The following is a 26,579-nucleotide window of genomic DNA, read 5'->3' as shown; positions in this document are numbered from 1 at the left end:
AAGAACCCCTGTTCAATTTTTATCTAAAGGGACCTTCAATTTATGTTAATATCCATCTAAATTAATTGTAATCATACTATTTTGTTCTTACTTTTGAAAAGAAATATTTGTTTTTGCCAGAAATGATTTTTCCATAAGGCTTTGTTTCATCCGATGTAAAATGGGCGTAAATCAAAATTTACACCCATTTTAAATGAAAAAATAGGAGTAACGAAAGACAAGGAGCATAGACTAATTTTCATGCACAGTGTGATTAGGCCAGTTTTAGACATTTCCAAGCTAGGGGTGCGACTTGGGTCGGGCTCAAACCGAACCCGAAGAGTTTAACCCAATTTTGGCTCAGGTTGGGCTGGCACTTCCTTGGGTTGGGTTGGAAAAAGCCAACCCGATTTTAATTTGAGGTTGGGTTAGGGTTGAAGCCTTGTCAACATGACGCGACCCGAACCCGACCTCCGTCCTCTAATTTTATCTTGATTATTTTTGTGTTATTGTATTTTTTTGTTTGGCCCAAGGTGAACCTGAACCAAGCCGACCCAATTTCGGGTTAGACGGGTTGGGTTAGGGTGAGAGATTTAGAGGCAGGTTCGGTTAGGGTTGACAATCCTCAACTCAACCCGATCTAGCCCGACCCGAGTTGCACCCCGAGTCCAAGCTAGTTTAGAAAGATTAGATTTCTAATCATCGAGTATAATTGGTTCATATAAGGAGGCCTAGGACCTAGACAAATTAGTAGTGTACTGTTGGGCCCATTTTCGCCCCTACCAAAAAAATAATATAAGTGGATCACGAGCCAAACTGTAACAAACATTATATGGTCGAATCTTGTAGGCCGCATTTGACGACCATTTTCTGAGAGTGAATTCTGCGCATTTATCCGTGAAAAGTGCTACAGAGTCGCGTTTAGTATACGTGGCTATGAGTATAATGTAAATGGTAGTTCATGTCCATGTCCGAAGGTAAAAAATGAGCAGTAAGTGAGCTATGAGTCTATGACCGCATCTGTAGCTGGGCCCACCGAATGGATTGTCCAGCTCATTGTGTGGACCCACTAGATGAATGGTGGAGATGGTGGATTAGACTAATTTGGCATCTGAGTAGAGTACCCCCATTCTGCTGCACATGGCATCTTTTTAGTGCTTGTCTGCTTGGAATAGGCCCATCATGAATGATAGGTTTGGCATTTTCCCTGAAAACAGTGGCATTTTTCAAATTTGGGAAAAACAATTCCATGAAAAATGAGTTTATCAAATGCTGGAAATTTTATTTTCCATGGAAAAAAGTTACGAATAAAAATTTTCCATTTCCAAACAGCCTTAATTGTCCAATCAACTAACATTTTCCTATTGAATATGAATTTTGGGGCAATTACTGTTTCAATCTTCCATTTACATCCACTTGATTGGTTGCATGAAAAAACTTTGTTAGTCATAAGTTTGCTAAACCTGGACTTTTCCACCGGAATTGGTATTGGCACTCCCAATTTTTCTACTACCTTTGTCATTATCTGAGAAAGTTGCCATCAAAAGTATAAAGAATGAGGAGTTTCACCATCAAAAGCATAAAATAAGAAAAAGGTAAGGGAATAGAAACAACAGAGATGTCATCACATCCCTCTTTTTCTTTTTCTATCACCCATGTCCATGTGCTTTCATCTCACGGAGAAAAAAAGTGAGGAAAATCCATACATGGGAGATATGCATGCCTACCCCAAAAGGGACAAAATGGTGATATTATTATTTTTAATTGGGAATGTGCTCTCCTTCTACACAATAGAAGAGAGGATATGTGGATTTCTTTGGAGTCTTCAATGAGATTCAAACAGAGGATAGAGAGCACTTTTCTTCTTCTTTTTCTGTGTTGCTACGGTGCTATCATCATTGTTAAAACATGTTAATAAAGCATGGGTATTTGATTGCCTTTTTCCCATGAAAAGGAGAGCACCTTGATTACCGCTATTATAGGGTCTTTCTCCATTACTTGAGAGTGAGTGGTTTGAATAGTTTCTCTATGGGCACATGAAATTCAAGTGGAGGTAGGTTGGGGTCCACAGTCCTGACATAATCCTCCTTAGGGGCCCATTGTACATAGTGGGGATGATCGGGTCTGATTGGTTAGGAGTCGCATCAATGATTGAGTGATCTAACCCTTTGATTAATACGTGATCTGTAAAGTTATAAAGATGTTTATGTAAATTTTTATTGAGTAAACAAAATAGTTTGAAAAAGAGGAACAGTGAGTCCGAAAATCTAATCTTTTTTTTCCCTCTCTTCCAGTTTAAGAAGAAGCTAACCACGTTCTATGCACAAAAGTTATTAATTAGTAATAAGAAGTTGCAAATGTGAACAAATTTCTAAAGTGAGAGAAACATGTTATTATTTAACGAGACTGACTAGCTAGACAAATCTGGTCTTGATGAACGCACACGGCACACCATGGCTCACTGCACGTACACATGGGCTCTGTCATCTAGATCTCTATCGATGGGCTTTGACAAGGTGACCCAATCGGGTCGAATGCCGAACATAGATTGTATTCACAAGATTTATGTTTGCAAAAGTAAATGTTAGGCCTAAAATCGGTAACAGATACGGCAGTGACGTAAAAGCTGAGTTGGAGGACCCGAGGAGCCGAAGTGAACGAGCTGAGTCCTGCGGAACCGAAGTGAATGAGCTGAGTCCTGCACAAGAGCAAACGAGGTCAGAAGACCAACCCAGAGTTGTTACTCCGGACAGACCCTTCGACACTCAAGTCAGTACGAGCAGGAGTGCAGAGCGAGTTTTTAAGAGTGTTTGTTGAGAAGAAGTTATTATATCCTTCGGTCTGAGCCCTGAAAGGCCATTTATAGAGGGAAATCTGGGGTGGTTGGATTACCTACCCCAGGACAGGTGTCGGCCTCTTACGGGTTTAAGTTTACCTACTCTTATGTAATTACCAGACTACCCTTGAGCCGACGCTGGATTTGTGGTTGGCCATCCTGGGGTCACGTGTCGACAGCTAATTGGCTGCTGTTTTTCATACCCCATCAGTTGCCCCCCAGTTCTCCAAGTCATTGTAGTGATTTGAGGAAATGTGATGAGTTATGTTCCTGAGTGGGGGGAGTCTGTCCGGAAAATCTGTCTGTCCGGCCTGGAAATCAGTCCGGAAATTTTGTCTGTCCGGCCAGGAAATCAGTCCGGAAATTTTGTCTGCCTGGCCAGGAAATCAGTCCGGAAATTTTGTCTGTCCGGCCATGAAATCAGTTCGGAAATTTTGTCTGTCCGGCCAAGAAATCAGTCCCGAAATTTTGTCCGGCTTGGGTCGGACAGATTTTTGTCACGTAGCGGATGCGCCATATTCTGTCCGGCTTGGGCCGGACAGATTTTTGTCGTTTAGCGATTGCGCCATATTCTGTCTGGCTTGGGGCCGGACAGATTTTTGTCGCGTAGCGATTGCGCCATATTTTGTCCGGCTTGGGCCGGACAGACTTTTGTTGGGTAGCGATTGCGCCATATTCTGTCCGGCTTGGGCCGGACAGATTTTTGTCGCATAGCGGTTACGCCATATTTTATCCGGCTTGGGCCGGACAGATTTTTGTCGCGTAGTGGTGCGCCATATTCTGTCCGGCTTGGGCCGGACAGTTTTTTGTCGCGTAGCGATTGCACCATATTATGTCTGGCTTGGGCCGGACAGATTTTTGTGACGGGCTTAATCGCTTTAAGAGTTGTTCCGTACACGAGCACCTTATGGATGCGCCTTAGCCCCTTGGAGATACACGCGTATTTACTCACGCCCTTGCCTCGAAGTGTGTGTCTGTCATTAATGAAAGACACGTGGCACCATACAAGGGCCTTCTAAGTGCGTGCCTTTCATAAATGTGAACCGCCTTAAGCCAAGGCCTATAAAAGGGGGTTTTCACCCTTCATTTCTCACTTTTTACTTTTTACTTTCTCCTTTCTGCTTTTTTGCTCTGCCTGTTCGGCTCGGGTAGCTCGTGGTTGTGATCGTCTGCGGATTGGGAGCTTTCTTTTGGGACCGGTAATCTTCTTGAGTGCGTCTTTTATTCGTTTCTTTTCCTGCACTCATGTCCTATAGTAACTCTAGCTCTGAGTCCGGTTCGGAGTCCGGTTCAGGGAAGTCCTCTTCCAGTAGCTCATGGTCTAGTTTGTCGGGGAGGACCCAAAATAATCCGACCAGGACTCCTGGGCCAAATATGGCAAGTCCCGGTGTTAGTGTAGAAGTCGTAGATAGTGAGGGCGAGGTGATTTTGGATCTGAACGTCACCTCGTCCCCCACGGATAGTTATCTCCGAGCAGAGGCGAGTGTTGGTAGTGACGCCGCCGAGGCGTCCACAACATTTCTCCCGGGCCGGGCCGTTGAGGTGGTAGCTAGGGCCCGGATGGACGCCAATCCTCAATACAACGTCCAGGCTCTTTATGAGGAGAACATCCTTGATGAGTCCAGGCTGGGGGACATTAGGGATAGGTACTGTATTCCCCAAAGGTTTGGGCTGAGGGCCGCGATAGAGGGAGATAGGGCTTGCAACGACAACTCCGATGTCTGTATTCACAAGATTTATGTTTGCAAAAGTAAACAACTTAATGAAATCTTAATGGATTATCTCTTTCATCTTGCTAGATCAAGGGTCTAGAATCATCCAATGAGGGTGAAACCACCAGAAAAAATGCATGATTTGCCCTGCAAATACTTGTGGAACTTGAAAAGTTCTAAAATTTGGGAATTGCACATATTTAAAGAATGAAGTCAAGAATTTAGATCTCCTCATTAAAATGCTTGAATGCTTGGCTGAGAAGCCTTAAGATTTTAGAGAAATTTATTTAATTTTTCCATTACTTATAGTACAGTTAAATTAATATACATACAGATATTTAACTGGAAAATTGGGGTTTCATTTGCAACACCAAAATCTCTAATATCAATGAAAATCAAATAAATGGGAAACTTTGGGTTGCCATGTGCAAGCCCTAAGATTATTTAAAACCTTATAAGTCTCTCGCTATATATACTTATTAAATACTTTATATAACGAAATGTGGCCATTTAGTGCCTTGTAAATGCAAATTTCTCTTTAGATACATTATATGAGAAACAAATAAAATAAAATTTGATAGATTATCAACTATACAATAATGTGATTTTTGGATAATTTGATTATATTTTTTAAACTAACGACTAATTGGGAAAATTCTACTGATAATTGCACTATCATGTTTTGATAATGAGACAAACTCACCTTGTTTTTCCTATTTAACCAATTGTCGAAAGCTATTACAATTCTCAAAAAAGATTTTAGAACTCCTCATTGAAGAAAGGCCCAAGCCTTTGTCTCCACATTATTTCTTGCAAGAGGTTAAAGTCTCTTCAACTTTTCAATGTGGGACTAAAAAACAACCACCGGAGACATCACATTTGTTTCTAGGTTCAAGTCTTAAGGCACCATAAAGACAACATATTTTAAAAACAAAAAGGAAGATTCTTTATTTTGAATCTTCCTACTAAAATTTTGAGATCAAATTGAATAATTTGGGTTCGAAATTCTAACACAAAGTACATGATACCTCTAAAGATTTATGGTCGAAACCATATATAAAATCACAAACCTAATAGCAATACTCCAGTTTCACTCAAACAAGGAGATTAAGCAATTCTCATTACGTAAGTACCCTATGTAAATACCCTACGACCCCGGCTTGTTGCGACACAAATATAACATTATTATGTCATCAGATGGCTAGATAGGAGATCTCCCCATTCTAGAGATTTTCAGAGGTTATAGATGAGATTTTCAATCGGGTGGAGGGTCATTCACTTCAATTCCATCTAGGATTTATACATAAGGGTTGCAGGTTATACATAAGGGGGCACTATACATAAGGGGGACAGGTAATAGATAAGGCTGGGTCCAATTGAGTTTGGCCTATTAAGGAGTTTGACCCAACTCAACAGGGGCAGCTGCCCCCTTATGCTACATGTAGCTCCGCCCCTAATTCCATCATGTCAGGAGATGGGTGAATAGAGAAGTGAACCGGCTAGCTCGGGATGGAATGGCTAGAGTGGCGCTAGAAATATTCAACTTTCTACTGTCATGATCTCTTTTGCTCTTGTATAGTTGCCTTTTGTCTTGTAAGCTGATCAGAACCTCCCTGATTCTATTAAGCTTAGAACCTCCTCGGGAGTGATTTCGCAAAGAATTGTGTATGATTGGAAGCCCATAGGTTGTAGTCATTGCAAAGATTTCAGTCATAAATCTGTTGATTGTTCCGAACAGCAGATTTCTTATCCAAGACAGATTTGGAGACCAATCATCATGCCGGATCAGCAATCATCTCAAGTTATCTCAAGTGACGATTCTCCTAGACCCTTGGCTACATCGTCCTCCCAAATCAACAGGGCTGTTCCTACTTCACTCCATCCACAAGCTCATCAAATCAGAGGTAACAGTGGAGTTAATACCACTAGCCCCACACAGGTGCAAAGAAATGGAAACAAATTCTCAGTTCTATGTGAGGATTCTGCACTTTCTCCCTTGACCATTTCCAATGACAAAGGATCATCTCCGCCAATCCTCCTTCGCCCTTCTTCAACATGCGCTCTCCCATCTATTGCTGCCTCGCAACCTCATGAAAATGAAGGGTGGGAAGAGGTGAATAGAAAGAACCATCAGAATTTACGAAAGAGCCAGAGAGATAGAAAATCGAGTCAACGGATGATAGATGCCCTTGCCTATTAGTGATTCCTAAGATTGTGCTTCTATTTTTCCTTAATATCCTTTCTAAGGACAAGTCTTGTTTTTTGCTCTCCTGGTATGTATATTCTTGTGATAGGGTTATCTTTCATATTCTAATAAACCAGTAGGGGTCCCCGCCAAACCCCAGCTTATCCATGAAAAAAAAAAGTTGCCTTTTGTCTTGCTCTTTAACCTAGGCCATGACAGTCTCGGTTGTGGATTAATTTGCTTCTCTAATAAAATATCATCATTTCAAAAAAAAAAAAATAAAAAAAAAATACAAATATAACATTATATGTTTGCCTGGGAGACGATATTCAAACAACAGCGTACGGCAGTGGTCAAAGGTGATAAACTTCAGAAATTTCACTAATTCTTAGATGCAATTACAGTAATCAAAGGGTGCTTATATAAAGCACTTACATGATAAGCATAGAAGGGAAATCAAGATAATTATGGAAGGGAAGGAATCCTTATCAAATCTACCTAATTAAATATACTTTCCTAATCTTTCTTGCTTGCCTCTTCTTATCCACTCACCTAATTTATCTAGTCTCCTCATTTAGCCAACTTACCAAATCTACCTCCAAGATGATCCAACGGTGAGATCTTAACCCAATCCAACCGTTGGATCCCACATATTCTAACATGCCTCCTCAAACGTATATGGGTTGAAAATCGATATACGTTTGATTACAATAAAATTGCCAAATATAAAAAATAGAATTCCCAAATTACAAATTTAACCAAAATCCACCAATTTGATGCACACTTCCAAAAGTTGATGGTGAAGACTGATGTTGCTGCCAATGATCACAACGATGGTTGCCGAAGAAGACGCCGCTTGTTGATGTGTCGCAAAGAGGGTTTGAAAAAAAAACAATGGATCAATAGATCACAACCTCAATGGGCTAGACAAGACTCAAGCCTTGATGGGCGAGTAAGATTGGGTCACTATGGACCGATGCCAGAATGGGCAAGAATGGGCCTCGATGGGCATGGCAACATGGGGTGGTTTTAGAATACCAATCTTCATGGGAATTTCAAATTGCTCTCTCAGGCACGAACTTCGAGGAGAGAGGCCCCTCAACTGAGTAGAGCTCCTATTTTAGGCACGCACATCGAAGAGGTACCTCAACTGAAATGGATCAAGGAATTAAAGAGAGAAAAAAAATGGAAGTATAGAGATGGGCGATGAATAATAGCGGAAAAGCTAACGGCACATAAAAAAAAGGCAATGACTTTACGAATTTAAATGGTGCATGAATAGGAGGGTGCAAATATCAAAATTTAGGAGATAGATTGAAGAGATGGGGTGCATTGAAAACAAAGAAAAAGCTAGCTGTGTCTACACCATAGGCTTCTGTGTTCCGTGGGCATCCCTCATCTTCTCTTCATGATGTTGGAATTCAAGGTTTGATATTTGGACAAAACATTGAGGACTTCATTATCTTTCCATGAGGCCGATCAAATGAACCTAAGGGGAGATGGTTGCGAGTGCAGTGAAGGCATGGATGAAAAACCCATGGATGGAACATGGGAAAGTACAGATGAAAATGAGGCAAACACAAAGGAAGCGAATTCTAAGAGTTGGGATTTAGAGTTACAGGCTGTTTTTGGCGGGACGATTTGACCCGTCCTTGACCACAGTTTTCGCAGTTCCATTTTCCGACGGACGGCTAACTCGGCCGTCCGCCGGGCCGACATAGCTCTGATACCATGATAAACTTCAGAAATTTCACTAATTCTTAGATGCAATTACAATAATCAAAGGGTGCTTATGTAAAGCACTTACATGATAAGCATAGAAGGGAAATCAAGATAATTATGGAAGGGAAGGAATCCTAATCAAATCTATCTAATTAAATCTACTTTCCTAATCTTTCTTGCTTGCCTCTTCTTATCTACTCGCCTAATTTATCTAGTCTCCTCATTTAGCCAACTTACCCAATCTACCTCCAAGATGATCCAACGGTGGGATCTTAACCCAATCCAACCGTTGGATCCCACATATTCTAACAAAAGGAACACCGACTTACACATAAAAGAACTTGTAAATCAAGAAGATGATGATACCCTAAATTGGCCTCTATGGTCTTTGAGATACTGAACAAAACCATCAATATATAGACCATGGATCTCGCTTTGAGCAGCAAATATCTCTCTTATTGCCCTTGCTTCGGCTCTAAACTGCTCACCCTCAGCTTCCACCATTACCAACTTTAATGTCTTGGCAATGCCATTTCGTGTGAAAGACCAATCGCTTTCGTTCCTCGGTACCTCTACACCAATCTTCTTCTCTTCTATCACTCGAGCATTCAAGGGTTGGTCCGCTATCATGGGAAAGAGAATAAGAGGCTTCCCAGACCCAAGACCCTCAATGATTGAGCCCCAACCCCCATGAGAGAAAAAACCTCCAATTGACGGGTGAGCCAATAGCCTAACTTGGGGGGTCCAGTCCTTGCAAACAATTCCACGGCCCTTGGTTCGATCCTCAAACCCCATCGGTAGCATCTCCTCGCCCGGTGGAGTCCGGAGCGCCTAAATGAAAGGCAATCCGGACAACTCTAACCCAAAGGCTATTTCGTGCACTTGTTCTATATTAAATATTAGCTGACTTCCAAATGCAACATAAACTACGGAACCTGGCACTTGCTTGTCTAGCCACTCGCCCTCTACCCACTTGTCATGCCCACTTATATCTTCTTCTATTGAAGGAGGGAGTAGACCCAATGGAAGAACCGGTTTTTTGAATAACTCGCAAACGAGACCCAACCAATCCGGTTCGAATTCTGTGCAGCTACGTATAGCCACAAGGTCACACCCTTCGTGCGTGGAAAAGAGCCTATAAATGGGAGACACACCCGAAACATCTTCTCCTTTGAGGGCCCCATCAATGAGTGCTCTAACCTCTTGGGGCCGAAATACAACTTTAGAAGGGAATGGGACCCATGGAGGTAACATAGTTAGTTGCTCTGGTGAACTACGGTCCGTTTTGAATGGCATCATCGTAGGTGGTGGGCCGAAGAATCCAACCGGTGCAGCACTACCCGTGCAAAAGTAGGCACATGGCAGCTTGAACTTAGCGGCTACTCGCGAGACCCAATAAGAGAAGAAATCATAAACAATACAATCTGGAGTTGGGGATACATGTTCAAGGAACACTGACAAAGGTCCCTCTAGTCCATCCAGTGCCTTTAACAGGTACTCTTCCTTGGCTATCGGAATGTCCCTAGTGGCCTCGGCATTTTCCGGCAGGCCGTCGACCTGAGGTAAGGGAAGCTCCACTAGATTTATGTTGGGGGATAAATCTGGAGGTATTTTTGGAAGCCTAGCTATGTTTTTAGGGGTAGAAATGAAGGAGATAAGGTGACCCCTTTTGGCTAAGCACTTGGAGAGCTCTAGAAAGGGTATTATGTGACCAAATGCTAACCATGGGAACATAACAAGGTGAAGCTTTTCCTCTTGATCTTTCATTTCGAAGAAGATGGACTGTCTTACGAATGGATGCGAAGTGCAACATGAGGCAACCCAAGTGGTCTAAACCGATCCTTAATGGATCAAGCGCCTAGGATCATTTGATCAAGGTGTTTTCAATGGCATTTTAGTAGACTTATGTTTTCTGTTTAGATCAAAAGATTTGAGCTCTGGGCAAATCGAATCATCAGGCAACTAGTTACAAAGACCCAGGAGGACCAAGGAAAGTCCAGTTTTTTTAAACATAATCAAAATGGCTTCTTCTGCGAGGCTGCCTTTAAGCCTTGGTTTTAAATTTTGGTTTCAGCTAAAATTTTGGACTGATCCGAAACCGAAATTTCAGCCGAAAACACGAAATTTGGTACTAGCACACAAAATGCGTTTCTTTAGGACGAAATTTCAGTGGTCGACAAAATTTCGAACGGAATTTCTGAAATTTCGACCGACATTTGGTAAATTTCGGGAATTTCGGTTTCGGAACGTTTCGGTTTTGGTTCGAAATTTCGGATTTCGGTCAAAATTTCAAACCATGCTTTAAGCAACCAAAAGAGACCTTCAACTAGCAAGAAAGCTAGCCGCCCCGGATTATCATTAGTTGCAAAAACATCCAGCGTGGCAAACTTTTCGGATTTCAAGGGACTGTTTCGCAGAGAAAGAACTTATGGGTTTTGTCAGCAAACCTATACCAAAAGAGGCCATTTAACCTACGTGGCATGGCAGGACAATATCCTTCATTGCCCACCTCATAGCCGCCGGATATACTAAGTGGTTGAGATTTGTTAGGGTGAAACCCCACGCAAAAAGGTAAATCGGTATCATCATTTGCCCTTTTCCCGTTTTTTAGGACAAAAATAGTGAAATTGGATATCCAATCGCCCAAAAATCAGGTTTCCTATTTTGCCTCACCCTCCCTCGTCTTCTTCTTCCGAATTTCTTCGGTTGAAACTAAAAAACTTATGCTCTGTTTGGTTGCCCAAAGGTGGCTGGGAGATTACTGGAATAAGAGGTCAAAAGGGAGTAGACAAACAGGGAAGATGTATACAAGAGTAGAGGAAGAGCCGTAAGTAGTGTTTGGCTGCACGGCAATCATCTAGAAGATTAATGAAAGATGTAGGCCATCGTGTAATATAGAATTTTGTAAAGAGAGTGGGTGGGGGGGAGAGAGAGAGAGAGAGAAAAGAGAATAAGACAACACCTTTTCCACTCTTCTTCCACCCAAAAACTACCTTTTGGTGAAATTTGGTTGGAAGATTATAGGAGGGAACATTAAGGCACCAAGTAGGATAAAAGGCAATCATGATGTCCCAAAATGTGTGGGAGTCAAAGGGAGTTTCAACGCCCCTGAAAGTAAGGTCCCCTTTGTAATGCGAGCGGAAGAATAAACAATTCACAATCTAAAAAATAAATATAAATTTCCCACTTTGATCTATGATTTTTGTAAAACCGTAGCCCAAAAGAGAAGAAAAAGGCTCGTGGCCTATTTTCACAAAACGTGAAATTTCAACTCGTCAAATCAAAAAAAAGAAAAACTCCCTTCACCAAGTTACATTCGTTCTTTAATAACAAAGAAAATGGTCCTAAAATCCTTCTAAATCTACGCACTAAATAATAGGAAAAGATCTCTCTATTCCTCATAATACCAGAGTTACTAAAATCTATGACAACTCTTGCTAACTTAAGATAGGATAAATTTTTTGGAAACTAAATCCTTGCCAATCGATAAGGATGCACTTGCATCAAACTCCCATGCAGACACCCCATTTTGACCGGACCCTAAACCATCACTTGTTTGAATAAAATCCCAAAATAAGTGAATTAGAGTCTCAAAATTGACCAAAGTATAGTTTAGGATCCCAAGAAGGACCCTACAATATTTGAGGTCCATATTGTATGAGAAGAGGAGAAGAGAAGACATGAGGAGGTGAGACTTGAGTTAATGGGAGTGGAAAAAAGTTTTGAAAAATTGGTTTTTCGTACGTTTTTCTGATTTTGTAGGAGCTTTTCATACTTCTCCTCACTCCCAATGTCGAAGTTTCTCCCAAGATTCAATGGAATATGTTTTTTTAAGGTCGAGAAACATGGCATAAGCATCTAATTAAAATAAGCTGTAAAGAAAAATAGACGACAATCTAGATTATGTAAAGATCATAACCAATTTGCAAGTTTTTATTTAGAGGTTTTATACTTTATTTCATAGCTTATTTAGAGTTGGATTCTATCGCGCATAGACATTAGAAAGAATTTTAATTTATCTAGGCCTTATTTTAGTAAGAGTTTGATTTTTGCCTAAAATAACTACAAGTCTACAACTATGTGGTGTAAATATAAAGGACAGTTGACGTGTGAATATGTGATAGAGATTGCTGCCACGGTTTTGAATTGTTCTTTTATTTCTCACGTTTTTTGTATAGCTATTCCTTTCTCTCTCTTCTTAACCTCAAGTTTCTCTTTCTTCTAAAACACCAAAGAAAGTTAGATCATTTGATCATCATATGGGCCATTCCTCCTAAATTTCTGTCTTATTCGCTTCCAAAGTTCTACCACTTATTAATTGAAAACATACAATCCCACTTCCAACATTTACTCCCAAATTGCACCGTTAGGGGTGGAGGGAGTATAACGTATAGATGCCATGACCACTTTGCTAAAGGCTTGGAGAGCTATGGGAATGTATAGATGCGATGACCCCTTTTGCGAAAGGCTTGAAAGGCTTGGACATTTTGCCTAGCTTGCACATGTGTTAGCAACACATGTTTGCTCCATATTTTCCCACTTCTTTCAAATTTCAAATTCAAACACTACTTGAAACTTTAACCCACCACCCCACTCTCCTAAGCATTTAAATCTCAACTTTTTCATATCCACTACCACTTATCTAAGCCATTTTTCATTGACTAGACCTAATCTCATTTACTCACTTTTGTAGAGATTCTCCGCTAGCAAGACCTCCAATGAAGGACTCTTGTGTAGACCTCCATTAAAGCTCCCTTATGTGCAAGCTTGTGTTTGAAGGGAAGTGCCAATTTGCCCCACATTCTCTCCTTGTTTTTAAGCTTTCTTCTCTCTATTTTTCTTATCTTGTATGGTGTTCCTCTATCATATATTGGATGCATCATGCTGGTGTTTGTCCTCCTTCTACTTTGGTTGTTGATCTTGGGCTAGTGTTCGGTTTCACTATTTGAGAAGCGGGTATTCCGGTGTTGCGAACTCCGTCTTTCTCTTTATTATTTTCAATGCTTCTTATTGGGAAGTGCAAAAGCAATAAACAAGCCTACTAATGATATTTTCTTGGGGGCTAGGTTGGGTCGGGTTGCGGCCAACCCCACCCCAACCCGAAGGAGCACGAACTCAACCCTAACCAGGCTCGAACTGTAACCTGAGGTGAGTCAGCCTGAACCCTAACCCGAACCCAACCCTAACTCGACTCCAACCCCAAGAGAGAAAGAAACTTCAATAATTTTTGGGTGTTTGATCAAAGATAACCCACTCGGATCAAAGAGGAAAGGGGAAGATATCCCACTTGCAATTGAGGAGAGGTGGTTGGAGTTTTGAAATTTGCCATTGAAGGGCAACATTGCAGCTCGAGAGTTATGAACTCCGGAAAAACCCATATGGGAATTAAGGAAATCAGATGGAAAAGATACCATTCTTTCCCTAAAAAATCAGGAGGATCAAGAAGAAAAATAGAAAAAATATATGAAAAATCGTAACTGATAGGTTGCCAATAGTTTCTTTTCTCCTCCTCCTGATGCCAGTGGTTGCTGACGCTTCTCGTGCAGTTCTCGACTTTATAGGTTAGAGCATATTAAATGAGAACTTAAAAAATCTAAAATTTTGGGTTTCGATGTCATGTCAGGTTGCCAACGCCTCAGCCTGAACCCAACCCGATTTCAGTTCAGCTTGCCATTTTTCAACCCTAAACCGATCCAAGTTGCTCCCCTAATAATTTCACGCCTTTTTCTAGCATTTTCAATTTTTCACCTCTTTTCAAGCAGTTCACTCTGTTTTGTATGTTAGCTAAAAATGACCGCATTCCACCCATATTTGCATGTCTTTGCATGAAATATAGAGAATGAGAGCTGCAATGAAATGGGAACCAGTTTTTGCTTCAAGGACAAGTCTGATTCTTGACATAAAATAAAAAATATACTAAAAATATTATCATAATATCGTGATATTTTCATGGTAAATGATAAAAATGAAAATATCGCTATATTTTTTAAATCTCGGGATTATTTAGGGATTTTATTGTTGTAGGGAATTTAACCGAGTAGAACTCACCACTAAGAATAATCTTAAGGGAAACCGGGTCCCAACAAATGGTATTAGAGCCAGGCCGTGGTAACCCCGATGTGTGCCTCGGAGGGTAGAAAAGATCTCGGTAACCCCGGTATGCATCCGAGGATAGAAAAATCCCTTAGGGAAGATCTCGTAGTTCCCACATTGCACACACATGGATGGGCGAGATTGTCAACGTTGCTTCCATGTGGAGGGGGAGATTGTTGGGGGTTTCACATGAAAGCAAATATCCCACATTGGATAAGGATTCGGGCACCCTCCCCTTAATGACTAGATTTTAGGGGTGAGTTCTAACCTGTTAAATTCCCAACAATTGTTATATGAAAAATTCGCGATAAAATCACGATATTTTTAAAATATAAGAGATATGTGTGACACAGGCACACGCACATCAGTTTATATTGGTCATCATAAATTGTACCATATTTACGGTGGCGACGAGCCAATCTAGTATTTTCCAAGTTAAATTCGTCCCAGATCTTCCACCATTTGGGAATGCAAAGCAAGAGCAATGTTTTTCAAAACAAGAATTTAAATTCATCCCAGATCATCCATCATTTGGGAATGCAAAGCAAGAGCAATGTTCCTAGAAACAGGAAAACGCAGTCGTTGATGATATGAAAAGCATCGACCTAGAGTTTGATATAAACAGGGAAAAAATAAATAAACACAAGCTTCCACTTTAGGCAAAGATTATAAAGTACACGATAACTATAAAGGTCTATGGTCAAGAATCAAGGCCTTATATAAAATCACAAACCTAATCTCAGTACACCTGTTTCAGTCAAACAAAGAGATTCTCATGATGGAAATACCCTAGGACCCCTGCTTATTGAGACATAATAACACTACTTGTCTGGCTGGGGAGATGAGTAGTGGTCAAAGCTACGACTAATACATAAAGAGCAAGTAAATCACGACAATGATGATAACCCATATTGGAATCTATGGTCTTTGAGATATTGAACAAAATCATCAATGTGTCGACTATGGTTCTCATTTTCCGCAGAGAATATCTTTCGCACTGATCTTGCTTTGGCTCTAACCTCCTCACCCTCAGCTTCCACCATTACCAACTTCAATGTCTTGGCAATGTCATTCCTTGTGAAGGACCCATCACTTTCGCTCCGTGGCACCTTTACACCAATCTTCTTCTCTTCCATCACTCGAGCATTCAAAGGTTGGTTCGCTATCATGGGTAAGAGAATAAGAGGCTTCCCGAACCCAAGACCCTCAATGACCGAGCCCCAACCCCCACATTCGAAGAAACCTCCAATTGACGGGTGTGCCAATAACTTAAGCTGAGGGACCCAACCCTTGTAAACAAGTCCACGGCCCTTGGTTTGATCCACGAACCCCATTGGTAGCATCTCCTCGCCCACATCGGGTGGAAACCGGAGTGCCCAAAGAAAGGGCAATCCTGCTAGCTCTAACCCAAAGGCTATTTCGTGCACTTGTTCTATACTAAATATTAGCTGACTTCCAAATCCAACATAAACTACGGACCCTGGCTTTTGTTGGTCTAGCCATTCTCCCTCTACCCACTTCCCATGCCCACATGTATCTTCTTCTTGTATTGAAGGAGGGAGTACACCCACAGGAAGAACCGGTTTCTAGGATAACTCGCCATGGAGACTTAACCACTCCGGTTCAAACTTGGTGCAACTTCGTAGAGCGATAAGGTCACATCCTTGGACAGTCGAATATTCTCTAGTTAACGCCTGAAAACTTCTTCTAGCCTCGTAGGGCCGGTACGCTACGTTAGAAGGGTATGGGACCCACAGAGGAACCACAGTAAGCTGTTCTGGTGATGTAGGATTTCTTTGAAGGGCATCATCTTGGGTGGTGTTGGGCCCCTGAAAGCACCCATGGCAGTATTAAACGTGCCATAGAAGGCACATGGAAGCTTCAACTTAGCAGCTACACATAGGGGTGCAACTCGGGTTGGGTTCAACCCGAATTTGGGTTGGGTCAGGTTAAGCTTTATCGCAAATCGGGTTGGGTTGGGTTGGGAAAAATCAACCCGAATTGGAAATCGGGTTGGGGTGTCGGGCAACCCGAAACCCGAATTTGGGTTACATATGAAGAGGTACTGTATGACCAACAGGAAAACCCACACGGGTTGTCTGAAAAAAAAAAAGCAGGCTTTTAAGCTCTTAAAAATTCCCACTAACTCCACTACATTTCCCCATGAGTTTCTTAGTCAAAGAAGCACTAAAATCCAAAAAAGAAACCTATTTTTTAAGGGTTTTGCTAACGAGTGCCCTAAGGAGCATTAAAAGCTCTCTTTTTTCCTCATTTTTAGAAAGCAACGCCTCTTTCCTCACGTTTATTAAATGCCCACAACTTCTGTCGAAAGCCTCAAAAGCCTATTATTAGCATAGCTAAATAGTAAGAATAGTTGTTTTGATATCAACACTCCTCAAAAGCCTCTCTTTTGATATCTCATCTCTCTATTTTAACCTATAAACATAAACTGCAAATCAGAGATTGGAACTCGGGTTGGGTCGGGTTGAATCCAGTAGGGTTGGAAATCGGGTTGGGTCAGGTTGGGTTGGAAAAATGGGTTCCTCGGGTTGGCCTCAACCCGACCCGAGTTGCACCCCTAGCTACACGCGAGACCCAATAAGAGAAGACATCATAAACAATCCAATTTGGAGTTGGGGATGCATGTTCAAGGAACATTGACAAAGGTTCCTCTAGTCCGTTCAGTGCCTTGAAGAGGCACTCACACTTAGCTAGGGGATCGTCTCTGGTGGACCTGGCATCTTTCGGTAGGCCCTCGACGTGAGGCAAGGGAACCTCCACTAGATTTATGTTGGGGGATAAATCTGAAGGGATGTATGGAAGCCTAGCAATGTTTTTAGGGGTAGAAATGAAGGAGATATAGTGAGCCCTTTTGGCTAAGCATTTGGACAGCTCTAGAAAGGCTATTATGTGACCAAAGCCTAACCATGGGAACATGGCAATATGAAGCTGTACTTCTTCATGACAATGACAAGGGTGGGAGGCAGTGGAGGACAAATAGACGCGATGACCCCTTTTGGCTAGAGAGAGAGAGAGGCATTTCTAAAAGGAAAAATTACTAAACAAAAAGGCGGCACTAGGCATGCACAAATGCGTAGGTAATCAATTGAGCATGGGATAGCTACGCAAATCAATTGAATAATAGGATCAGTTAAGTATTACTATTTACGACGCTTCTTATTGAGAATCGCAGCAATACAATAATCTTAGCCCATTGATGCAGTCCAAGAATCTGGACGCTCTTCGTGGCGCAGCAGTGGATGCAATATTGATAAAATAAATGAAAAAAAGGGCAATTCAAACACCGTCGTAGGGAATATAATACTTTGATCATTGTCGAAGGGGATGTGATTTACTTCGATCCCGTCGAAGTCGAGTTTCTCAGAGCGAAACTAGAAAATACTCTTGCAGGTGCTAATCCAAGCAACTAAAAGTTCTCAAAAGAACTCAAAAGCCTAAAGGCAAATTTCATTCAATAATCAAAGTCCATTACATTACTTTCATAACATCTATTTATAATAAAAGAAACCCTAAACTCTAACTTAAGGATTAAGCAACTAATCGTAGCCGTCTATCTAAAATAACATGAATAAAACCTAAAACTTGACTAAAACTTACCTAAAATAGTAATCCAGTAATGGACACTTACTATATCTTAAAATTGCCTATAACTTAGCCAAATCAAGTCCAAATCGCTTAATCTTGTGCTCTTTAGATAGATAATAGAAAAACCTTTTGCAAAAACACCAAAATCATGCCAAAAGAACAGGATTTGATGCCCTAAAAACTTGCTACAAATAAAATGACGAAAATACAAATTAAAAGATAAGAAAATTGTTCCATGCCGACGAACCAAACTATTCTTGGTGATTTTCGTCCGCATCACCCATGTACTTCATGAATGTGAAATCAAAAGGTCAACATATTCATTTTTATGTGCATGTTGCTTCCCTCCCCCCTTTAGAAGAGAAAAATATTCTAGTAAATAAAAATTTGAAAATGATGATGGTAAAAGGCAAATTTTCAGTTTCTACGAGGGGCATGAATGTGAAATCAAGACCATTGATCTTGAATAGCATCATGGCTCATGAGGCAACCCACATGGTCTTGGTTCCATCCGGAACGGACATGTTTTTGTAAGATAAAATACTACAAAAATCAATGGCTTGGGTTATTTTAGTATAACGTTACTGAAGGCATACCATAAAAAAAAAAACCCTCAACTGAAAGCTTAGGGTATCATTTCAATAAGGTGTTGTTAATGGCATTTGCGGGCTTTGCCTACGCATTCCAGGCAGGAGAGAGAGAAAGAGAGAGAGAGAGAGAGATTATAGTTCTAAACAGCAACACGAGGCAAATGCGCAATCCGTGCAGATCTTGGCATCACACCACTCAAATTAATGAAAGTAATTCTTTGATTACGTGTCAAGCTGGATGGTCGGCCATATGTTGAAGACCGTTTGCAAATAAAGAAGTTCATGTTAGAATACACAGATCTAGGTATGATAGTTGGATTATTTGCATGGTATCATTGATTAAAATTATAAAATAAATTTTATGATGTGTGATCCCGCCCTTCAGTTTATTCCTCATATTATAGATAGGGGTGGTTATTCGGTTATAACCGAACCGAAATAACCGAAATTTGATAACCGAAATAATTTCGGTTATCAAATTTCAGTAACCGAAACCGAAACCGAACCGATTAAAAATTCGGTTATTAGGTTATACCGAATAAACTGAATAACCGAATAGTGGGAAAAAAAGAGGGAAAAATGCAAAATCTTGATTTCGATCGGAGGGCTTGGATCATCCAATTGAAATGATTTTTGGAGCACAACCTAATTAAGTTGTGATCAATCAAATGGACGGTTTTGATCATCCTTTGGAGTGCCCGTATCACACTTTTTTTTGAAAAAATAATGATTTTTATCATTATTTCGGCTAACCGAATTGTTTTTTGAGATAACCGAAACCGAAACCGAAAACCGAAATTTGGCATCCATGAAAACCGAAACTGAACCGATTGATCTTCCAACCGAACCGAAATAACCGAACGAATTCGGTTCGGTTGGTTAAACCCGAATAATGAACAACCCTAATTATAGATAGATGATTCATTGTTTAATGTTATAAAATAAATTTTTATGAGGTGATATATTTTTGGGAATGTGCTTCATGTATATATTAAGAAATTTTCTATGGGCACATTTGGCTGCAAGGAATTGTTTTTCATGATAAATTGGGCGTCTCCAAGTGGAGATGAGGGTGAAATCGGCTAATCATCCTATGCCTATGGTAGTATGGTGTGCCCATCAAATGGACGGTTTGGATCTTCCTATGGTGTGGCACGTACAATACTTTTTGGCAAGTGGGATTGGGAATTAGGGATCTGCTAGGGACTATTGATCAATTAAATGAATCTGAGAGCAACCACCTTTGTCCCCAGGTTAATAAAATGCATAAGACAAAATCTTAGCCTATGTGGGTTGTGTGGCTACTCTCACATGCAACAGCCAAGCCGCAACATGCCTGAAGTGATTGTCCCTAGTAAATCTTTAGTTTTAAACCTAACATTTAACAAAGTAAAGTGATTGTCCCTGAAGGATGCAGGGCGGGGAAGTGGAGGGGATGGGGATTAGATATTCCCCGTGGGGAGGGGAGGGGGATTCCCCACCATCCCCGCAGTGGGGAGGGGAAGGGGAAGGGGAGGGGGAAAATTCCCTATAATTAACGTAGTGGTATAATTAACGCCACAACAAAACTGGGTTTTCCATACCGACATTAATTATCGAAGTTTTCTCCAACTCCTCTCAAAACTGGCACAACAAATATTCCATGTAATATTTTTTAAGTTTTCCAAACATCGACCTATTGTTTGATAGAAAGACAGAAGAACAAACAAAATTAAACACAAACTTCCACTTCAGGCAAAGATTACAAAGTACAAGATACCTCTAACGGTCTATGGTCAAGACCATCTATAAAATCACAAACCTAATACTTATTGACGCACAAATATAGCACGACTTATCAGTCCGGGGAGTCTGACTTTCACAAAACATCCGACCGTAGTGGTCAAAGGAACACCGACTTGCACAAAAAGAACAAGTAAATCATGAAGATGACGACAACCCTTGTGGGCTTCTATGGTCTTTGAGATATTGAACAAAACCATCGATATTTTGACTATGGTTCTCATTTTCAGCAGAGAATATCTTTCGTACTGCCCTCGCTTTGGCTCTAAACTCCTCACCCTCAGCTTCCACCATTACCAACTTCAATGTTTTGGCAATGTCATTCCTCGTGAAGGACCCATCACTTTCGTTCCTTGGCACCTCTACACCAATCTTCTTCTCTTCCATCACGCGAGCATTCAACGGCTGGTCTGCTATCATGGGTAAGAGAATAAGAGGCTTCCCAAACCCAAGAGCCTCAATGACTGAGCCCCAACCCCCGTGGCAGAAGAAACCTCCTATTGACGGGTGCGCTAAGAACTTAAGCTGAGGGACCCAACCCTTGCAAACAAGTCCCCGGCCCTTGGTCCGATCCTCGAACCCCATAGGTAGCATCTCCTCGCCCACACCAGGTGGAATTCGGAGTGCCCAAACAAAGGGCAATCCTGATAGTTCTAACCCAAAGGCTATTTCGTGAACTTGCTCTGTAGTATGTAATAACTCACTTCCAAATCCAACATAAACTACGGACCCTGGCATCTGTTGGTCTAGCCATTCGCCCTCTACCCACTTCTCATGCCCACTACTAGTATCTTCTTGTATTGAAGGAGGGAGCAGACCGATAGGAAGAACTGGTTTCTCCAATAACTCACCATAGAGACCTAACCAATCCGGTTCAAACTCAGTGCAACTTCGTAGAGCGATAAGGTCACACCCTTGAAGTGTCGAATAGATCCTGTAATTGACAGACACTCCGGAAACATCTTCTCTTGATAACGCCATAAAACTTCCTCTAGCCTCGTAGGGCCGGTACACCACGTTAGAAGGAAATGGGACCCATGGAGGAACCACAGTATACTGTTCTGGGCATCATCTTGGGGGGTGGTGGGCCACTGAATGCACCCATGGCAGCACTAAACGCCCCAAAGAAGGCACATGGGAGCTTGAACTTAGCAGCTATTCGTGAGACCCAGTGAGGGAAGATATCATAGATAATCCAATCTGGAGTTGGGGATACATTTTCAAGGAAAACTGAGAAAGGTTCCTCTAGTCCATCCAATGCCTTTAACAGGTACTGACCCTTGGCTAGAGGAATGTCTCTTGTGGCCTCGGCATCTTTCGGGAGGGCGTTGATGTGAGGGAAGGGAAGCTCCACTAGATTTATGTTGGGGGACAAATATGGAGGGATGTTTGGAAGCCTAGCTATATTTCTAGGGGTAGAAATGAAGGAGATACGGTGACCCCTTTTGGCTAAGCACTTGGAGAGCTCTAGAAAGGGTATTATGTGGCCAAAGGCTAACCATGGGAACATAACAAGGTGAAGCTCTACTTCTTCTGTAATTTCCATTTGTGAGGGAGTTGGAATGATGGCAGTGAGTAACGAATAGATGCGATTTACTCTTTTGGCTAACGCTTGGACAGCTCTGAGAATGGAATACAGGGCTATTTTGGAAACTGAGAGAGAGACCTACGCTTTTTTTGGTAGATAAGGAGGGAGAGACCTCCGATGACAGACCTACCCTTTTTTTGAGTAGACAAGCCAACAATAATTATAGGGTGATGGTCAGCCACACATTATAAGTGTAGTGAGCCACACGCATTATTGTAGGGGGCCCAAACAAATAAGTAGCTTTTATATCAGAGCAGTGGTAGCAGCTTTTCTACTCCAGCCATGGTCCCTAGCAAGAGAAATTATATGGTGTAAGGCCTTACAACAAGGCTGCAAGAGAAATTATATGGTGTAAGGCCTTACAACAAGGCTGCAAGAGAAATTATATGGCGTGAGGCCTTACAAGGCTCTGTTGGGTCAAATATCAAGCAAGAGAAATTATACGGTGTAAGGCCTTACAAGTTACAACAGCCTTGGTACGGTGGAGGTACGATCATGTAATTCATCTGAGGTGGCTGCTCTCTCATGCATCAGCTGGCATCCAACAGCTGGCCCGAGAAATGAGTCCAGCGATGGTCCCTAGCAAGAGAAATTATATGGTGTAAGGCCTTACAACAAGGCTCTGTTGGGTCAAATATCAAGCAAGAGAAATTATATGGTGTGAGGCCTTACAACAAGGCTCTGTTGGGTCAAATATCACGCAGGAGAAATTATATGGTGTAAGGCCTTACAAGTTACAACAGCCTTGGTACGGTGGAGGTACAATCAAATTGTTAGAAAGTCTACTTCAAACGGTTAATGCTCTCTTTGGTTGCTGGTAGATGTGCGGAGGATTTGGAGAAGAAGAAGTCACAGGGAGATCAAAAGGAAATCAAATCAGTGCAGTCAAATGGTCCTAATACTTTCATTTGGTAGGTTCGATTGGATTGTTAGCTACATCTTGAACAGAGTTCAGCTACGTACACACATTGACAGTTAGGTGAGGGTCAATATGCGCCTCTTGAAGCCAACATCTCATCTATTCTTTCCATCATTGCCGAGCAATTGTTCTTGCATCCAACACAGCCACTCATTTAGACTTTTTCTTCTTTTTTTTCTCTTAATTCAAATCACATAGCATATCGATGTGGGTGCATCCCAGCCATTCCGAAGGTCAAATGATCAAGATGCACCATCACATCAATTGAATTGCACATATCAAAGGATAAGATCATCACAGTCAAGATCAGATCATCTCGAATCTTCAGATCAAGCAACAGACAATCCGAATCGACCGAAGTATTCGGTGGTCTTGTCCAGAGGCACCAATTTGGTCAGTTCACATTCCCTCACTGTGGAAACATAGGTCAAATGATTAAAATTACATTATCAGTTGCAAGATTTGAGCTCCCTCCGTTTGTCTTTTAGTGGACATGGCCCAATAATTGATGCCCGTTTTATCCCCACATGGATGCCCTCTTTTTCCCAAAACGGAATCCCGTTTTCTTAGCAGTGCTCCTCTTAATATAGTAGAGCTGTGTCCCTCCTACTCATTATTTACAAAGAAAGAGAGTAACAAATTAAGTTGTAGGGTGTGAAGAGAGGAGAAATAATGAGTGGGAAGGACAGCATAGTGATGTATTCATCTCCGGGCATTGGGCACCTAGTGCGGATGGTGGAGCTTGGGAAGCGCTTCCTTCTCCACCATCCATTCTCCATTATCATCCTCATCGCCGCCGACCCTCCTTTCAACACTGGCTCCACCCAACCCTACATTCGAGCCGTCTCCAAATCTCACCCTTCCATCACCTTCCACCACCTTCCTCCACTTGACAATCATCAACATCATTCCCCATCCCACCATTTTATAGACCTCGTCTTTGAATTCCTTCGCCAAAACGACCCTCTCGTCCTCCAAGCCCTCCAAACCATTTCCTCCACCACCTCAGTCCGCGCCCTCTTCCTTGACTACTTCTGCGCAACCACCTTCCAACTAGTCTCCACCACCCCCCACCTCAATATCCCTTCCTACTTCTTCGCTGCCACCGCTGCTGCCCTCTCCGTCCTACTTCACTTTCCCACCTTCCACCGCCAAACCACCGAAAGCATCAAAGACCTTTCCCATCCCCTTCAATTCCCTGGGGTACCGCCGATACCCCCATCCGACATGCCCCAAACAATGATCGACCGTCACGTTCAAAGCTACCACCACTTTCTCTACATCGCCACTTCTCTACCCAAAGCCGACGGTATCATCATAAACACATTCCATTCGCTGGAGCCGCGAACATTAAAGACTATATCGGATGGGGCTTGCATTCCCGACGGACCCACGCCGCCCATCTACCCGATCGGTCCCTTGATTGCATCCAAGGATGACCAAGTGAAGAACTGCTTGTTGTCGTGGCTGGATGCACAGCCACCTCGGAGCGTGGTTTTCTTGTGCTTTGGGAGCATGGGGCGGTTCTCGGAGGAACAGTTGAAGAATATCGCGGTGGGATTGGAGAAGAGTGGGCAGAGGTTTGCGTGGGTGGTGCGCAGTCCTAAAGTCGACAACGCGGATTTCGATTTGGATACGGTGTTGCCCGAGGGGTTCTTGGATCGGACGAGAGAGAGGGGTGTGGTGGTGAAATCGTGGGCTCCGCAAGTGGCTGTGCTGAGTCGAGAATCGGTGGGTGGTTTCGTGACTCACTGCGGGACTAACTCCTTCAATGAAGCGGTGTGTGCGGGGGTTCCCCTCTTGGCATGGCCTCTCTATGCAGAACAACGAATGAATAGGGTGATTTTGGTGGAGGAGTGGAAGCTGGGCATGACAATTGTGGAGGATAAGGAGGGTGTGGTAAATGCGGAGGAGGTGGAGAAAGGAGTGAGAGGATTGATGGAGTCGGAACAAGGGAAGGTTTTGAGGGAGCGGATGGTAGCAATGAGAGAGAGTGCGATGGGCGCATTGAGGGAGGGAGGATCGTCTCATGCCACCTTAGCCGAGTTGACCACCCGTTTATTGAAGCACCACATTTCAAACGAATTGGACCCCCTGCCACCCTCCCAAGGGTAGATTGTTGCATTATTGGGTGGGGTCTGGCTTAAGATGGCTACCCACCAATGTCTCTCTCTCTCTCTCTCAGCGAATGTGTGACTTTCTTGTATCTCTGTCTGTAGTTTTTCTCTATGTATGGATGAAGCGAATGTGCGGCTTTCTTGTATCTCTGTCTCTGTAGTTTTTCTCTATGTATGGATGAAGCCAATGTGCAGCTTGCTTGCATGATCAGTGGAGGTGAGGATAGATTTTTCACACCCCAAACCGAGACCGTCCCAAGCATGGGACAGCACCATACGTCCGTGAACACAAGTTCACAAACATGCTAGGCTCTTACTTAACATGCAATATACATAGCATAACTAGGGGTGGCAATGGTTCGGTTTCGGTTCGGTTCGACCACGAAACCGAATTTTGGGTTCGGTTCCGCCAATTTTGCCACCCCTTACTCATAATCATTGGAAACATTCGGGTTCGGTTCGGTTTGATCCCCAAACCGAACTGAACCAAAATTTGAATCCGTTTGGTTAAACCAAACGGAAACCGAATTTTTGGTTCAATTTCGGCTCGGCTCCGGTTCGGTTCGGCCAATTTTGCCACCCCTAAGCATAACTAAACTAAATAATCTCATAAATAAATAAACTGGGAAAGCTAAAATAAATGTCCAATCTGGACTACATTGAATGATTAAATAAATAAAGTAGTTGAAAGTTTACAACTACTGTTCAACATCTGTAATGTAAATAATAAAGAGTGAGATAACACCCAATGAGATAGACAAGTACTATAAATGGAAGTTAATTATGGGGAAAAAATGCTTAAAATTAGTTTCTTTTTTTTTCTTTTTTTTTTTCTGATTTTGTAGGAGCTTTTCATGCTCTCCTCACTCTTGATGTCGAAGTTTCTCCCTCTTGTTTTGACAAACATCGACCTAGATAGAAACATAGAAAGACTAACAAAATTAAACACAAGCTTCCACTTAAGGCAAAGATTACAATGTACAAGATACCTCTAAAGGTCTGTAGTCAAGACCAACTGTAAAATCACAAACCTAGCACCAATACAACAGTTTCACTCAAAGAAGAGATTAAGCGGGCAATTTTCTCGTGATGGAAATAACAACACGTGCTATATTGACACACAAATATAGCACGACTTGTTAGTCTGGGGAGACTACTTTCACACAACATCTGACGGTAGTGGTCGAAGGAACGAACACCGACTTGTACAAAAAGAAAAAGTAAATCGCGAAGATGATGACAACCCATGTGGGCTTCTATGGTCTTTGTAGGGGTGGCAACGGGGCGGGTCGGGGCCGGATGTTGGGGTCCCCTTCCCCTTCCCCTCTGCGGGGAATTTTCCCCCTCCCCTTCCCCTTCCCCTCTGCGGGGATGGTGGGGAACCCCCCTCCCCTCCCCGCGGGGAATATCTAATCCCCTTCCCCTTCCCCTCCCCGCATCCTTCGGGGAC

The 26,579-nt window shown here is 42.2% G+C and overlaps 4 pseudogenes; 1 reads left to right on the top strand and 3 right to left on the bottom strand.

Moving 5' to 3' along the window:
* Positions 1-8,771: 8,771 nt before the first annotated feature.
* On the bottom strand, positions 8,772-10,201 carry LOC143882719 (UDP-glycosyltransferase 91C1 pseudogene; annotated as a pseudogene).
* A 5,213-nt stretch (positions 10,202-15,414) lies between these two features.
* On the bottom strand, positions 15,415-17,464 carry LOC143882718 (putative UDP-rhamnose:rhamnosyltransferase 1 pseudogene; annotated as a pseudogene).
* A 2,963-nt stretch (positions 17,465-20,427) lies between these two features.
* LOC143884340 (putative UDP-rhamnose:rhamnosyltransferase 1 pseudogene) lies at positions 20,428-22,311 on the bottom strand (annotated as a pseudogene).
* A 1,305-nt stretch (positions 22,312-23,616) lies between these two features.
* Positions 23,617-25,334, top strand: LOC143884339 (UDP-glycosyltransferase 88B1 pseudogene; annotated as a pseudogene).
* Positions 25,335-26,579: the final 1,245 nt, after the last annotated feature.

This window comes from Tasmannia lanceolata, unplaced genomic scaffold (genome assembly GCF_043159265.1).
Source record: "Tasmannia lanceolata isolate RefF3 unplaced genomic scaffold, GAP_Taslan_0.1 ptg000008l, whole genome shotgun sequence".
Lineage (NCBI taxonomy): Eukaryota > Viridiplantae > Streptophyta > Magnoliopsida > Canellales > Winteraceae > Tasmannia > Tasmannia lanceolata.
Note: the sequence above shows the minus strand (reverse complement) of the source record. Positions and strands in the feature narration are given on the sequence as shown.